The sequence below is a fragment of the Poecilia formosa genome, unplaced genomic scaffold, assembly GCF_000485575.1.
Source record: "Poecilia formosa unplaced genomic scaffold, Poecilia_formosa-5.1.2 Scaffold328, whole genome shotgun sequence".
NCBI lineage: Eukaryota > Metazoa > Chordata > Actinopteri > Cyprinodontiformes > Poeciliidae > Poecilia > Poecilia formosa.
The window spans coordinates 497,674-512,447 of record NW_006800267.1 but is presented as its reverse complement, the minus strand read 5'-3'; the positions used below and the strand labels follow the sequence as shown (position 1 = coordinate 512,447).

General features: G+C 39.7%; 1 protein-coding gene across 14 annotated transcripts in view; it reads right to left on the bottom strand.

Annotated features, from left to right (window-relative positions):
- fat3a (FAT atypical cadherin 3a) overlaps nt 1–14,343 on the bottom strand; it is a 68,432-nt gene extending 54,089 nt beyond the window's left edge. For 3 of the 14 annotated variants that reach the window (XM_016661374.1, XM_016661377.1, XM_016661382.1), the window contains exon 1: nt 13,374–14,327. The gene's annotated coding sequence lies outside the window, so the exon portion shown is untranslated. Of the gene's footprint in view, nt 1–13,373 lie in introns of all 14 variants that reach the window. The other 11 variants (XM_016661385.1, XM_007573423.2, XM_016661380.1 and 8 more) reach the window with 7 other exon arrangements.
- Nucleotides 14,344–14,774: the final 431 nt, after the last annotated feature.

The window sequence follows — 14,774 nt, the reverse complement described above, 5'->3', positions numbered from 1 at the left end:
CATACATACATACATACATACATACATACATACATACATACATACATACATACATACATACAAACATACATATGTATGTACATATATATGTACATACTGCCGGGGATGATCAGTCCCCAGCTTCTGTCCAGATGGCTAACTAGCTACATTGGCTCCACAGTTCTCCTCTCAGAGGCCACAGTCATCTTGAAGCCCTCTCTGCTGCTTCAGTTGCTTCAGTGGTGCTCTCCTTCTGCGTTCCCCCTTGATGCTAACACTACTCGAGGCTCTGACCAAGGAGTGAGCCACCAAACCTCTGCAACCAACCTCAACTGGGAAGCACCTCGTTCTCCAACCTGCCCACTTACAGTCACTACCAGCCCTGCGTACCTGGAGGCCTTTTCCTTAACAGCTTCTTCCAAGCAATCTCCCCATGGGACAGTCAGCTCCAGTAGCATGGTTTGTTTAGTGATCTCAGACACTAGAGGTAGATAACTAAAAAGTTGGAATGTTCAGTTGTGTGTATGCAGCATGCTTTATTTATTTACATTCACATGTATAAATGTGCATTATGGCTAAATCTAACACAATGTCGCTAATAACTCAATGTTTGAGCTTCAAGTCTTAATTTGTTGATCAAGTGAAGACTGTGAGGCAGGATTTATTTTATGTAGACAGGGTTAGAGTAATTTATTAGATCTACTCAAACTTGTGTAATTATATGTTTTTGGCACTCTATCGGTGTGTATGTATATAGAAATAAATACTGTGTGTGTTTGTGTGTGTCTAGTTGCTCTTTGGGCTATATACTTGCTTGCTTGGAACCCAATGCAGCAAGTAAAACAAGGTTTTTGCAAATTGTGCTAGAATACATACACTGTACTGTCTTTCTCATCCCAGAAATAAACAGTAAAAATGTCCAGTTTCTTAATGGGAAAGACATCACACACATATTAAGTTTGGTGTTTGTTTGTTCACGATTACAATGGATGAGCTCATGTTGACGGTTCACAGGATCAGTAGGCAGTTAAAGGGGGGAGGGGTGTAGCTGTGTGGCCCTGGAACTGCAACTGACAAACTCTATTCATGTTCACCACAGCAGCCAAATTCCTCCCACAGCAGACTCACCGCAAAACTCCCACTGGACCAAACGGAGAGTGAAAGGCTGATTTTATCAACTGTTGCATCTCTACAAGGCCCTTTTTTCAAAACTGAACAAGTCAATGTCACAAATTTATCTAATATTTAATAAGTGCTAGAAGTTAAATCTGTCACATTTTTAGGATGGTAATTTATCCATGAAAACAAACTATAAATATGCCCAAAATTATTTCAGGCTCAGAGCTGACGTTTACCTCAAACAAGGATTAGGTTTCTAAAAATTCAAACATGGCGACTTAAAAGATTTTGGAACAAACAAAAACACATAGCAATATGAACAACAATAATTAGAGCATTTCACTGCTGGGGCAAATGGATAAGGAAACAGTGTCCATCTCCTGTCTATGAGAACTCCCCAGCTAACCTAGTTAAAACATTCAGAGAGAAACAGAACACAGAGATGGTGCTGGACAAGTAGACAATAAACTCTTTAGGAAAGAAGGAAAGTGCAGGCCTGCTAAATCACTTGCTCTGCAGGTCAGTGACACAGAACAGGAAGGGAAGGGGAGAGAAAAGAACACTGAACTTTTCTCAGGTTACCTAAAAACATTCGTAGGGTTAGGAAAAGGCTGGAACATCAACAATACAGCTACTGACATGCTAACACCTTCTGTGCTAACAGTACTTCTCTTATAACACTCATTGTAAAGAGCAGTTATGAACGAGTTCTTTTTGTCAGGATATTAATCTGGCAGCTGGAAAGAAAATGTTATTGATTTATAAATACAACTTTCTGGTATTTGTTTGTGTTTAGCCATGAATAATTTGAAAGCACAAGTGAGAGCAAGAAAATCCTTTTTTTGTACAAAGCTACCTTTGTGACTGCATGATGTAAGAAGATACTCTCACTCTCTCGCTCTTTCTATTTCTCTCTCAGACATACAGACACACGCGCGCACACACAAAACAGAATCAAGCGGAACTGTGTAAAAAGGCAATGGCCAAGCTACTTTAAAGCAGAGCTCAGATTTTATAGGTGTCTATGGTGTGATCCAATACTCGCACATTAAAGTAACATAATGTTAAATGACATTTATAGAATTTTACTGACACGTGCAATAACATAAAAAATATTTTCTCTGTTTACTATGTTTACCTTGTCCATTTCACATCTATTTGGTGGAAGTAAACAATTTATGGCATGGTAAATCAAGTCATTCAGTTTGTACAAGTTGAAACACTTAATGTGTCTTTTGGTGAAAAATTAGATATTTGTAAGGGAGCTAAATAATGAGTAACATTTCTGATTTTTGCAGAGGGATTGGGGTTAAATGGAGTAGTGGAGCTAAATGTTAATGAGGGCAGTGAGATGTGAACAAACTGCTTCCAGTCTGATGCATCCATTCAGAGTGTTTCATTTGAACTGTGGGGGTCAAACACTCAGATCTCAATATTAATACATGACGATCAGCCAGTAGATCATCACTGTTTGTTTTGTGTGTGTGTGTGTGTGTGTGTGGGTGGGTGTGTGTGTGTGTGTACATATGCATATTACATCTACATCAGAGTTAAGCTCCAATTTTTACATTTTTGTTTTCTGCTTTTTTAGAATGCAGTGGTCTCCCCCAAATTAGTTGGGTTTTATGTTTTTTTTTATGTTTTTCCATGAATGTTTCTTTGCTAAATTACTGAAATTAATGAATAATATGACTGTGACTACTAATAAATAAATTCAAGCTTCTTCAAATGACATGTTGTAATCATCCAATTTATAACTGCAGTATTAATATTTTGATTGTGAGAATAAATGCTTTTTAAAATATATTTCTCACAATGGCACAGTTGGTAGCACTGCTGCCTTACAGCAAAAAGGTCCTGGGTTTGAATCCCAGCCTGGGGTCTTTCTGGATGGAGTTTGCATGTTCTCCCTGAGCATGGTGGGTTCCCTCCGGGTGCTCCAGAGCACTTACAGACCACTGCTTCAGCAACCTGCACTAGTATCAAGAGGGATTTTCTGAAAGACATTGTTCCTTCTCTCTACTAAAATGAGGTAAACAGTATGTGCGATTGTATAGTTGCATCTGTTTGCAGCCATTTGCAAATGTAAATGTTGAGTTGGGAATGAGGTCAGCAGCAGTTTATTTGGATTTAAAGTGACAAGAACCCCTAAAACAGTTCATTCTGAAAGGAGCTCAAAATAGGAAGAACTAACAGACTAAGATCTCATTAGCTAAAAATGATTTTGTGCAAAATAAAAATGTAATGAACATGTTTGTTTTATTTTTGGTTCTAGTGGCCTTTATTTGACAGAAAAGTGGGTAATGAGAGAAGGGGGAAGACAGGCAGCAAAGGTCGCCAAGGCCGGGAATCAAACGTGCGAGAGCTGTGTCGAGGACTAAGGCCTCCATATGTGGGCCGTGCCCAACCCCTGCACCACCACAGCACACCCTAATGAATATGTTTTAGTATAACTCACAGACCTATCCTAACCTGTTCATGGAAGCATGAACAGGTTGCTTTTTTCTTTGTATCTTCTTCCTCTTGGATCAACTTTTATAAAATCTCCTTTCATTGCTTCGCCGATGATTACCAAATCTTCATGCCTCTAAGGCGAGTTGATTCTTGATCCTTCAAAGCTCTGATTGTGTTTCAAGAATCTTAAAGCTTGCATGGCCCTAAATTCTCTGTATTTTAATAAAAGAAAAAGACTGGCGTACTTGTTTTTGGAATGTGTCCAGTTGATTTTGACCCCCCGGCAATGTGCGCTAAGACCACAGTTACAAATCTACAAATCTGGCTATTTAAGATGGACATTGATTTCAATCTTGACGGTCAAATAAGGGCCACAGTCAAATGAGTTTTTATCATTAAAAGAAATAAGCAAAAATAAAATCCTATTCTGTCAAGGCAATACTTTGAAACAGTAATCCACGCCTTCATTTTATCACAACTGGAATGCTGTAGTTCCCTCTATCTCGGAGTCAGCCACTCTTCACTGAAGGGTGCAGCATGTCGGACCAAAGTCGGACTGCCAACGCGCAGTCACATGGTTTTTGGATGTGCATTTTCACACAGACCTCTCACAGTCCAGAGGACACCGAGCCGAGCTGCCCGTCCTGCTGCAGTACATGTCATGTCATGGCGTCTTGCTCTGTGTGAGGTTTACAACATCAAAGTAAACACAGCAACCATGGCAGAGAGGAACGACTATTACGAGTTCAGAAGTTTGGAGAAGAAGAAAGTAATAATCGTCTGGTTGGAAAATTACTTTAGTTTTCACATTATCAAAAAAAAAAGCACATAAGGCATCTGTGAGATGTTCTCGGACCAGAACCAAGCAGAGGGAGGTTTAATATTTCAGTGCAAACTTCCTCACTGCCTCGAATAACTGCTCCTCAAAACCTGCTCTCTGACTGAAGAACCTCTGTTCTGACTATCTGCACTCGCCAGCAATCCTTTCTGCTTGCAGAGTCAGAAGAGTGGCTCATGAAAGTTGAGTGGAGCTGGACAGGGGGCCGAAAGTTCGCCAGATGGAACGTCACACAGCTGCCACAATCAGTACGTTTCCATTGGCCTTATAAATGCTCAAACTGGAACCACATAAATAAATTTGCTTAATGGAAACGCCAATGAAAAAAAAAACTCAAATATTTGCACTAGGATGAGGTGGTTTTTCAGCCATATTAAAATTAGTGTATTCAGCAAAACTACAATGGAAACACATTTTTCACATCAGATGAGTCACGTGGTCAACAACCAGATGTTACCACTGATGGAAAAGATGCCAGTTGGCCTCACACAGTATTATTTCTAAACCATAATGGTTTGGTATTATTTTGTGTTAACATGTTTGTGTAAACATGTTAACACAAAAATGTTTGTTAACATTTTTTAACACAAACACACTGTGGGCCGCTGGTGGACGGCCCCACCGCCACCACCGGGCTCAGCAGGTTTTCTGGGGGAAACCCCGACTGATGTCCAGCACTTTGTTTCAGCTTATAAATACAGTTGATGGTGATGATAACTTCGCTATTGTGACTAAAACAGAAAAAAGAACACTACCATAGCGCCTTGGTAACAGTGATGTAGGATACTTTGGACAACAGGACGAAAAGCACTAAGGAGCTGGAAAATGAAATCATAACGGCTTAAAAAAACACCTGAATCTTGGGCCTGTTCTGTCTAGTTCCAACCTTTAGTACAATTATCAGCAAAATCATGTAGCGGCAGTATTTTAAAATGATTACTATAATTTATGTTAAACTGAAAAGCCCTTTGTTCCATATACTGATGCTTATCTGGAAATTCAACAAGTCACCCCCACCTTACATTTCTTTACATAGTGATGCTGCTCCGTGATTGGTTAATTTGCTATTTGTGTTGACAAGAAGTTGAACAAGTATATTTTGTAAAGTAGCTGGTGAGTATAATTTAGGTTGTCTCTTGTCCTGTAGCCCTTCACTCATCATGTTTCTCCAGCCCTGAGTTCTCATTTCACTGGGATCTTTGTGCCTCTGCTGTAAGCATGGTTACTCACTGCAGCTCGTTCAAAAGGATCAGTAATACAGCAGACCTGAGTGGAGAGCCTGCAAAAGAGTGGAGTAATTTGTATTGTAAAAGCAGGAAGAAAGAACATCATCGGTCAGCATACAAAGCACCATGTGAGCCACTCCCACAAGCTGCTCACTTGCCCACAGAATTCTGCACCATAATCCAATAGCTTATTAAAATGGGAATTCTACAAACACGATATCCTACTCATCAGCTATAAATGATCGCTATTCTGTCTGTTCAGAGGAGTGTGTGGAGAAACAGCTAAACTCTCACCGACAGGCGATCAAAAAAAAAAAGGACTAAAGACGGCCAATAGTGCTCCGGGCATCTGGGCTTACACAAGCAGCATTCAGCAGGACTGAAGCTTTTGCAGAGAACAATAGCAACTCCCCCCCACCCCCATCTCCCCCTTCCACTATAATGGACCATTCCAGCACAAACAGGCAAGGAAACAGCCTTGAATCCATAGAAACCTCCCCCTGCCCCCGTCTCTCCCACACTCTTTCTCTTAAACACATCGAGAGCAAGAAGGAGGGAGGAGCCTCCAGGGTGATGGCATTTGGCACAAAGATGCAAAGAATGCCTTGGGGAAGGAGGGGGGCGATGGGGTAGAAGGGTGTTCTCATAAACCTCTCTTCCACTGTATGGATGTCACTGTGCACTGTAAAGGAGCATACCCCACTGTAGCGGCTCCTCTGCACATTCTCATGCATGTAATGTGCAGCCATGCAGTCACAATTCACAGTTCAACCTCATCAAGGTCAAACCACAGAGCAAGGGAATCCATCAGACAAAAGGATATTACAAATTAAATCTCCTTTAGGAGAGGAGTGTGTTCCTTTGCTGCAGTCAAGATTTTCACAAATCCATCAATATTTCATCTAAAGAAGACTTTTTTCTTTGCTTCAAATTGTAATTAAGATGTCCACATACCCACATTCTCATGCTTCAGTAATCATGGTGAACAACAAAAAACATGTCTATCAGTTAAAGATAATGTAACATGCACTCTTAGACAACCATTTTTAATCCTGTACTTCGGTAGAAGCCACAGCCAAGTTTCTGACACAATATTAATGTTTCAAAATGGCTAAATTTTGCCATCATTTCATTCCTGAAGGTCTGCTGCTTGTAATAAGGTGCCTGAGAGCCTGGCAGAGACTTGTTTTCACTACCAGTATGTAGAGCGGAGCAATACTCCAGACCACTTGTTGCTGACTATTATGAGTCAGCTGGTTGACTCATAAAAGTTCAGAACAACAACAATAAAGTTCAGGACTTTTGCTTCTACTTATTATTGGAAAAATGTGGTCTGGATATTTAGGGACTGCAACCCATAGTTTTTTTTTTTAAACAAGCAAGAAGCTGTAAGGAACCAGATCTGAAAAACTCATCCCATAAAGCTCAGGCAACCAAAACAGTGTCTGCGGCACTTATTAAAAACTCAACAGACATGAAATGGAAGAGCTGCTAAAGCCACATAAATTAAATCTCCCGGTTTGTCCCTCTGTATCCAGCAGAGACAAGCAGTGCAGTGATTTAGCTCATCGTGCAGGGCCGCTCCAATGCTGTATGAGGCCTTGAGCAGAATTTGACTTAGGGCCCCTTTTGCTGCTAAGAACATCAGCACCACTAAGCATTTCAATGCAGATTTAGTGAAATCTGGGAGGGTGGGGTAGTTTAATAGGTCAATTTTAAAAGCAGTCAGTTATAATTGTAATTTACTGATATGTATTTGTGAACAAACTGAGCTCAAACTCAAAGATTTAAACTCATAGCATCAGATTGTAGCTACACTAACTATGAAGACTGTTCTTTGAACTTTTCCAAGTTCAAAGAACTTAAAATCTTAAATTCAAATGTTAATATATATTTTTTTAATTTATCTATGCTGAATCCATTAACTCAAATTTAGCAGCATTGATGTTCTCAATAAACAAATTTTACATTTACATATCTGTGCTAAAATATTAGCATTTATGGGGTGAAGGTCTGGGGGGCCTCTGGAGCTGCTGACTTAATTTGGATTAAATGGAAGTGCAATTAATTCATATTTATTCTAATAAATTTTTTTATTTGTTGTTTTTAAGACTCTATAGTTGTGGGTTTGAATGGTATTTCACTGGCAATGTATTCCCACAACATATATAATTACACAGTAATATTTTTACATTTCCTGTCAATTTAACATCTTTTAATAGAAAAACATGGTGGGCTGCTGGTTTACGCACACTGACCTCCAGGCTCAGCAAGTTTTCTTGGGTCAACCCTGTGAGCAGCTTTCAGTTTTAACTGAAGATAGCTAACTTCAACCAACTGATAAAGAAATGTTTCCGTCATTTCTGTGAACCACGCTGTTTATTTAAATGCATTTCAGACATTTTTGTTATGTGGAGCATTTAATGCTATTTCTTTTTTTCCATTTAATGCAAATTTTCTGCAGAACCTTAGTATCATTTGAATAATTAGCAGTTATTTAATATAAATATATGTAGATGCTTCAGATATAACTCCAGGTCTACTTTAGAATGCATATAGTTATTGTTAATGGCAGAAATAGCTGTTTCCAGTTTGGTTGACTCATTCATTTGAATGTGAAATGTTCATGCATTCAAGTTAAAACTGAGAAGAACCCCTTAGCTTCCGTCTCAGGGCTTTGGTAATACTTGTTAGTAGATAGGAGGAGTAATGCTGTGATAGAGGAGTTAAACAAAACAAAGAAGAGAGGATGGAAGGAAGAAGACAGAAAATTCCCTGGAAAAACAGCTCTTCATCTCATGTTTTTTGTCTGATTACTCCAGTAGACAGCAAACACCTGTTCAAGAACTTCTGAATTTTCAATCAGATATGACAACACAGCCTAGTTAAAGTTCCAGTCTGTATCACGTCTGAAGGTAACTCTGCTGAACCAGTCTTCAACCTGAACCCAGTGACTCAGACAGTCTTCTCAAGGCAAATTAGAGGTAAGCAGTGGTTAGTTGAACAAGTCAATGCCAGATGTATTTAACTGGATTTTTAAGAAGCTTGTATATTTTCAGGATTTATTGATGCTGCAGAACCATCAGTCTTGTATCTACTGTGATGCTGGATGCATGTGTGCAAGTCAACAAGGGTGAAATAAACTCTCATATGAATGCTGTGTTTATATAATGTTCACTCAGTGCATCATTCTAACTTTTGCTTTGTTTCTGTTTTCCAACTGCAGAGAGGATCTTGAAGTGAACACCTGATTGGCAACATAATGAGTCTCAAGCTTAACTGGTGACTTGGAAGACAGCTTCTCCCAGTCAGCAGGTCCTGTCATAAAACATCAGGCTAGTTAGCATGGTCACCAATGACAGTGGGTAAATGGTTTTCCTGTAACGGTAAGTTGTTTCAATAAGTTGTTTCTCCACCATTAGTACATTTAGCAGCAAGTACATGAGGTTAATTGATCCAGATCCAGGAGATCCAATCAGAATCCTTCAAAACATCCATGTCTTCCTGTCAGGAATTAAACATGGAGCTATTTGTGTGAACAGATGTACAGGTTGAACTATTTTTACGTAGGATGTTAGCAAGTTTCCCCCAGAAAAACAAGCTGAGCCTGGTGAGAGGCGTTACAGTCCCACCATGAGTTTGAGTTAAAATGCTAAAAGTCGACAGAAAATGTAACATGACTATTAGGACCAATAACAGTCATGTTATTATAATTATTATGACTAATAATTAATATTTCAATTAATAATTTAAAATGTTATTGGAAGACATTTTTGATAACAATTAAACATGCAACTATAGAGTCTTAAAAAATACTTGATATAATTAAAACAAATTACATCAAGTTTTTGTATTTCACTTAAATCCTAATTAAATAATCAGCCAGCCGATATTAAAACAAGACATTTAACGCAGGTCACATTCAGACCCAACAAAAGGGCCCCCCAGACCTCCAGGGCCCCATAAATGCTTAAATTTAGATCTACATGTTTTACATCTGTTTATAGAAAAAGACAACATGATTTAAAGGTCCACTATTATGCAAAATTCACTTTTTTCATAATAAAATGTGAATTTTATTATGTTTCTGTATCTCCTGCTTCTAGAATCAGTACAAAAGCAAAACACAAATACCCAGCCATTTTTTGCGAATAAGTAAATGTCCTGCTGGTGTCTGCAAAATAACCTGTTTCAAAAAGTTTTAAATTATTGTGTCACAATTGGTTAACCCCAAGCCAGGCCCAGTCCCTCACCTGGCAACCCAAGTGCAGCTCCGACCAGTTCATTACAAGCTACTGCTGCACAATGGCTGCTGGAAAAGGAAAATATTTTTTATCGGCTGCAATACAGAGCAGGTCCAGGTATTTTCAGTAACATAGGACATGTGACTGGGAGAAATGTCCCTCACAATATCTGTGCATATGCTGTAGTAAACTGGAAGTGATAGTCTACACATTGAGAAGATGCAGTGTTTGTGAAAACATGTCGGACTCTCATTCAAGAGTCCGACATTTTCAGATTTTTTTATTTTTACTTTTTTACATATTGAGAGAAACACTTCCCCTCTAACCTTGCAAATATATATTTTTTAAAAAGGTCACATTTGCGGATAAAGGGTCTTTGTGCTGAACTACTGTGCTGATGTGAGCGGCTCGACTTCACACCATGGCACACAGTCCCAAAGTGAAGCTGAAGCCTTAATGACGATCTAAATGTGTCAGATTCACAGCGTTTAACCCTTCAGTGGTTTGTGGCTGGATGGTCATTCAGGAGGTTCCACTTCTTCTGCTTCTGGGTCAAAAATATACGGCTGCCCTTTCAATTCACATGTGGTTTGAATCCTTGTCATTTCTATTCTAGGATTGTGTATCTAGTTTGTTAAATTTCAGGTTTCTTGTTTTCTATGTTCCCTGTATATTCTAACAACTGTTTCTCCCATTTCTTAAGCTCAGCTGCCTTCCATTAAAGCTGCACCCAGTTTCTAACTGGGTGCAGCTACTTTCTCCTACCTTCTCCTCATACAGGAATCAACTCTCCTCCATAAATATTTGTCACTCAGGGTCTTTGTCAGATCCTCCTGTTACTAACAGTCTGTCTCCCTGTGTCCATTGTGTTGCGTATATTTTGCTTATTTTTAAGTTGACTGTCGACTTTCTTTTTCTTTATGCTGCCTGCCTCTACCTGTGTATATCTATCTTTTTTATCAACCTGCTGGCTCACTGTTTATTTAGCTAACAAAGACTTTCAATTTGCGACAGAATAAGAATTCTAACCTTCACATTCAAATGAATTTGAAAGATTCTGAAACGGTTTAGTACATGTTACAAGGCTGCTGATATTTCAAAGTGAAATGAAATACTGTTACTCAAACTGAGTTACTGTACCAGGGTCACTAACTCCATAACAAAGGACCAACAGCCCGTAATTGTGTGGATGTTTCAAAATGACCAACTTGGACACATATCAGCTACTGTTACACAAGTGGCTGTCACCATCTACAGTTTCATAAAGAGACCTTTCCAGCACTCTGTCATTTTTTATGTTCTCAGGAACGTCTGTTTACATTTTGTCTTGAAGCTGAAGAAGACGTCTAATGCGAACACATCCTGCAGACAAACTAAGACTTCTGGAGCTATTACAAGTAAAATCACTTCAGTCTATCTGTACTCTTTTTCTCTCAAATGTTTATCGCTTTATTGACCTTACAACACGAACATTTCTGTATCTGACCCCTTGTTGATGTCAGATTTAAACATGGACAGATGAAGACCTGGACTTTTCCAAGAATATTTAACATTCTGCAGCTCTTAGTTGTGAAAGCCCAATCTGCTGATTAACGGAGTTTGTTTTAGGTTCTCTCTGTTCTCTGCTACCACAGAGTTAATTATTAAATTATAACACTACCAAGCATAACACATTACCAGTGTGTAGATATGTATCATGTTATAAACCCTTAATTTGGTTTCAACAGTGTGATCCAAGTGACACTGGAATGAGTATTGGCTGACAATGTTTTGCTGTTTCTTTCTCAAATCTTCTGTACTGAAAAATATCTAAATGTCAGCTGCAGGTTAGAATAGACGAAGCAAACTTTGGAAGTCCAGTTGTTGCATTTCTTTTGTGCTGTAATTACAACTGCAATACCAATTTGAATGGCAGGAGCAGCTTATACATTGCGTGTCTCGCAATGGGAGATTTCTAATGTTGGTGTCTGTAAATTTGGTTGTACACAAGACGCAAGACGCTCTGCGACCTCTGACCCACGTTAAACATGCAGCAACATCGCTAGGCAGAAAACAGTGGATCAGGTATGATTTCAGTTCAGCAGAACAGTTAGTAACACTGAAGGGCTCATTTTCACCGTAATGACCAGCAGCACTGGTTTGTGAAGTCCACACAGACATACATTTCCTGTAGTTGGTCTGGGCTGAGGTCAGTCTGTATTCACACCAGAAGCAGATAGAATCAGAATTTGTCTGGAAGCGGACCGAGACCACCTCAAAAAGTGGATCGTGGTCGTGTTGTTCGCTCCGTACCAGGAGTCACACCCTAAAACTAGCTTGCTTTAAAAATGACTGGATGAAAACATTTTATTTGAAGAAAACCTACAACATGAAAAGATAATTTTTCCAAACTGCTTTTTTTCTGCAATCCAAAATCTGCAGAAAAGTCCAATATGGCACACATCTACTGAGACTCAATACAAGCATGACATACAGCAATATGTCTAAATGGACCTCAACTTCATTTTGTTGGTTCTTATTGTCTATTTTTTTACACTCCAGTGGAACAAAATATTTTAGCTAATGACCATAAATTCCACAGTCATCTTTCAGTACCTGTCAGGACTGATGACAGCACCAATGAGCCTCTGCAGAACAGTCTGAAGAAAAGGAGGTGTGAGAAGACAAGCAGGCTGCGATGAAGCAGAGGCAGAGGTGTTGGGTAAAGATGTGAGGAAGCACAGGCCGCTACAGTAAGTGAAAGGACAGCTGTATGCTGTGTGCCTGGCTGCCTGCCAGCCTGCTGAAAGGTGAGAGCAGACAGCTCCCCTTTACTCTCACAAACACACACAAGTAGAGGCTATATATCACATATTTTCAGAGCTTTTTCTTTTTGTCTTCCTTGGAGTAGATTAACAGAATCAGGTCTTGGAATGGCTTCCTTCACTGCCTGCATCTCCTAATGGCTTTTGCAGATTGATCTCACAATGGAAGTAAAGCGTGGTCATCCCTGATCTAATCACTTCCAGCCTCACACATGCATTCTCTTTTACCACTCATCTCCATGCAAACTAATATTTATATGTTTTTAACTGAAGTCTGTGTGGACACAGATCTGATCTGCGATGTATAACGTGACTGAACATGCACATGTACAACACGGAGCCACTGAGTCTTCATTGGCATATTGTATTAAATAAATTAACTAATAAAGACTTTGTTGTGATTACTGGCATTGAATAGGATTGGATTCCACAAGATCTTACTATTTTACTGAGCTGCAATCTCAGCTCTGACTGAGGTGTCCTACACTAGGCCGAAGTGATGAAGATGATTACCATAAGGGCGAAGCAGGGGGAAATGCTTGCTTTGGGGGGCTTTTTACCATTTCATCTCGGTCTTTCAAAGCGGATAATAAAAGGTCTTTATCTCTATCTACTGCAATATCAATGCTAAAAAAAGGCAGCAGCAGCCTCCATCACTAATGTACAACAGGGTAAAGAAGCGTCACGTTTCGTGCACTGAATAGCCTACCTGTTTGTCTCCTGTAGCCTGATGTGAGCGTTTCAGAGAAAGCCAGGACATCCGCGTCGCGATTCGGTCCGAGTGGCTCCAGGCGGACACTGGCTTGTTCCTAAGCAGCTGAATTGGGAGCCCCGTTTCCCGCTACTCTTCAGCTGTGGTCGGCCCAACACACAATTTACCGTTATGTGTCCCACACAGCTGCAGCAGAGAACAAGCCCGTAGTATTAACTGGAAGATGCTTCATGGCTCACATCTGACACGGGATCGTCGACAATAGGCTTCTTCACGTTACCGTGTTGAATGCATAGAGGCACACCTCTTATTCTGCGGTCGGACTTGGACCTGCTCTCCGGATCTCTTCACTCGACCATGCTGCCGAAAAAGCACAATGAAGTTGTCCTCAGAACTCGGTGTCTTCCACCCCACAGACAGCGCTAGAGTGAGACGTATGCAGGAACCCGTCTAGGTTTCTCTGCTCCACGGCTGCTGCTGCTGCTGCTGCTGCTGCTGCTGCTGCTCACGATAGGTCGTCCGCATATAGACGTCCTGGCGGAACGTTCTTTCTGTGTTCAGATTGTTGTGCGGTAAGGTGCTGTCATCCTGGCGCTCAGGTGCCCACAGTGCTTTAAGGACACCATTTCAAACGCATTGTAGGCCTGCACAATCTACACTGAGATGGCTGGAGACTCATGGCAGTGTCCTTTAAATGTCCATTTCTGCTGGACTATTCATCCTCAACCAAACTGTCACACAAGTGTCTATGCATAGAATGACCAACGTTTGGACCAAGTCATTGTTTTGCAAGTTACAAGTACGTTTAAAGTAATTTTCCCCAATCCTCGATCAAGTCATTTGACCAAATATGTAATTTAATCAGAGAGTAATTGATAATTAATGTATAAATCTTAAACATTAAGAGTTTTATCTGCTTGCCAGAACGCCAGGCAAGAGAAAACGAACTTCAAAAACATCACAAAATCAATTCTGATGTCAGTTTTTTTATAATAACAAATATATGGAGCTAAAACAGTCTCAACATTCACAAATGCACAGGAAGATTCACACATACACAGAACATGTTCAAACTAGTATTTCTGATGCAAACACAAATATGGGGGACTTTTACTGCCATAAGTCAAGAGCATATGTTTTCAATTTGCCAGCAGGATTTCATCTTTTTCTCAAAACTTGTAATACTTGTGCTTAATGTTTATTTTTTTTGGCAAAATTATGACACAATAAACATTGAAAATATGGCAAAGTTCATCAAGGAAGCTTTGTCTGTCACAAAAAAAAATAAAAGTTAGTTTTCAAAATGTATAGTAGTGAAATCAGTTTTGTTTCACTCTACTGAACATCTGTGAATACTATCTAATTTTGTATTGGTGAGTATTGGGGCCGGTGTTATGA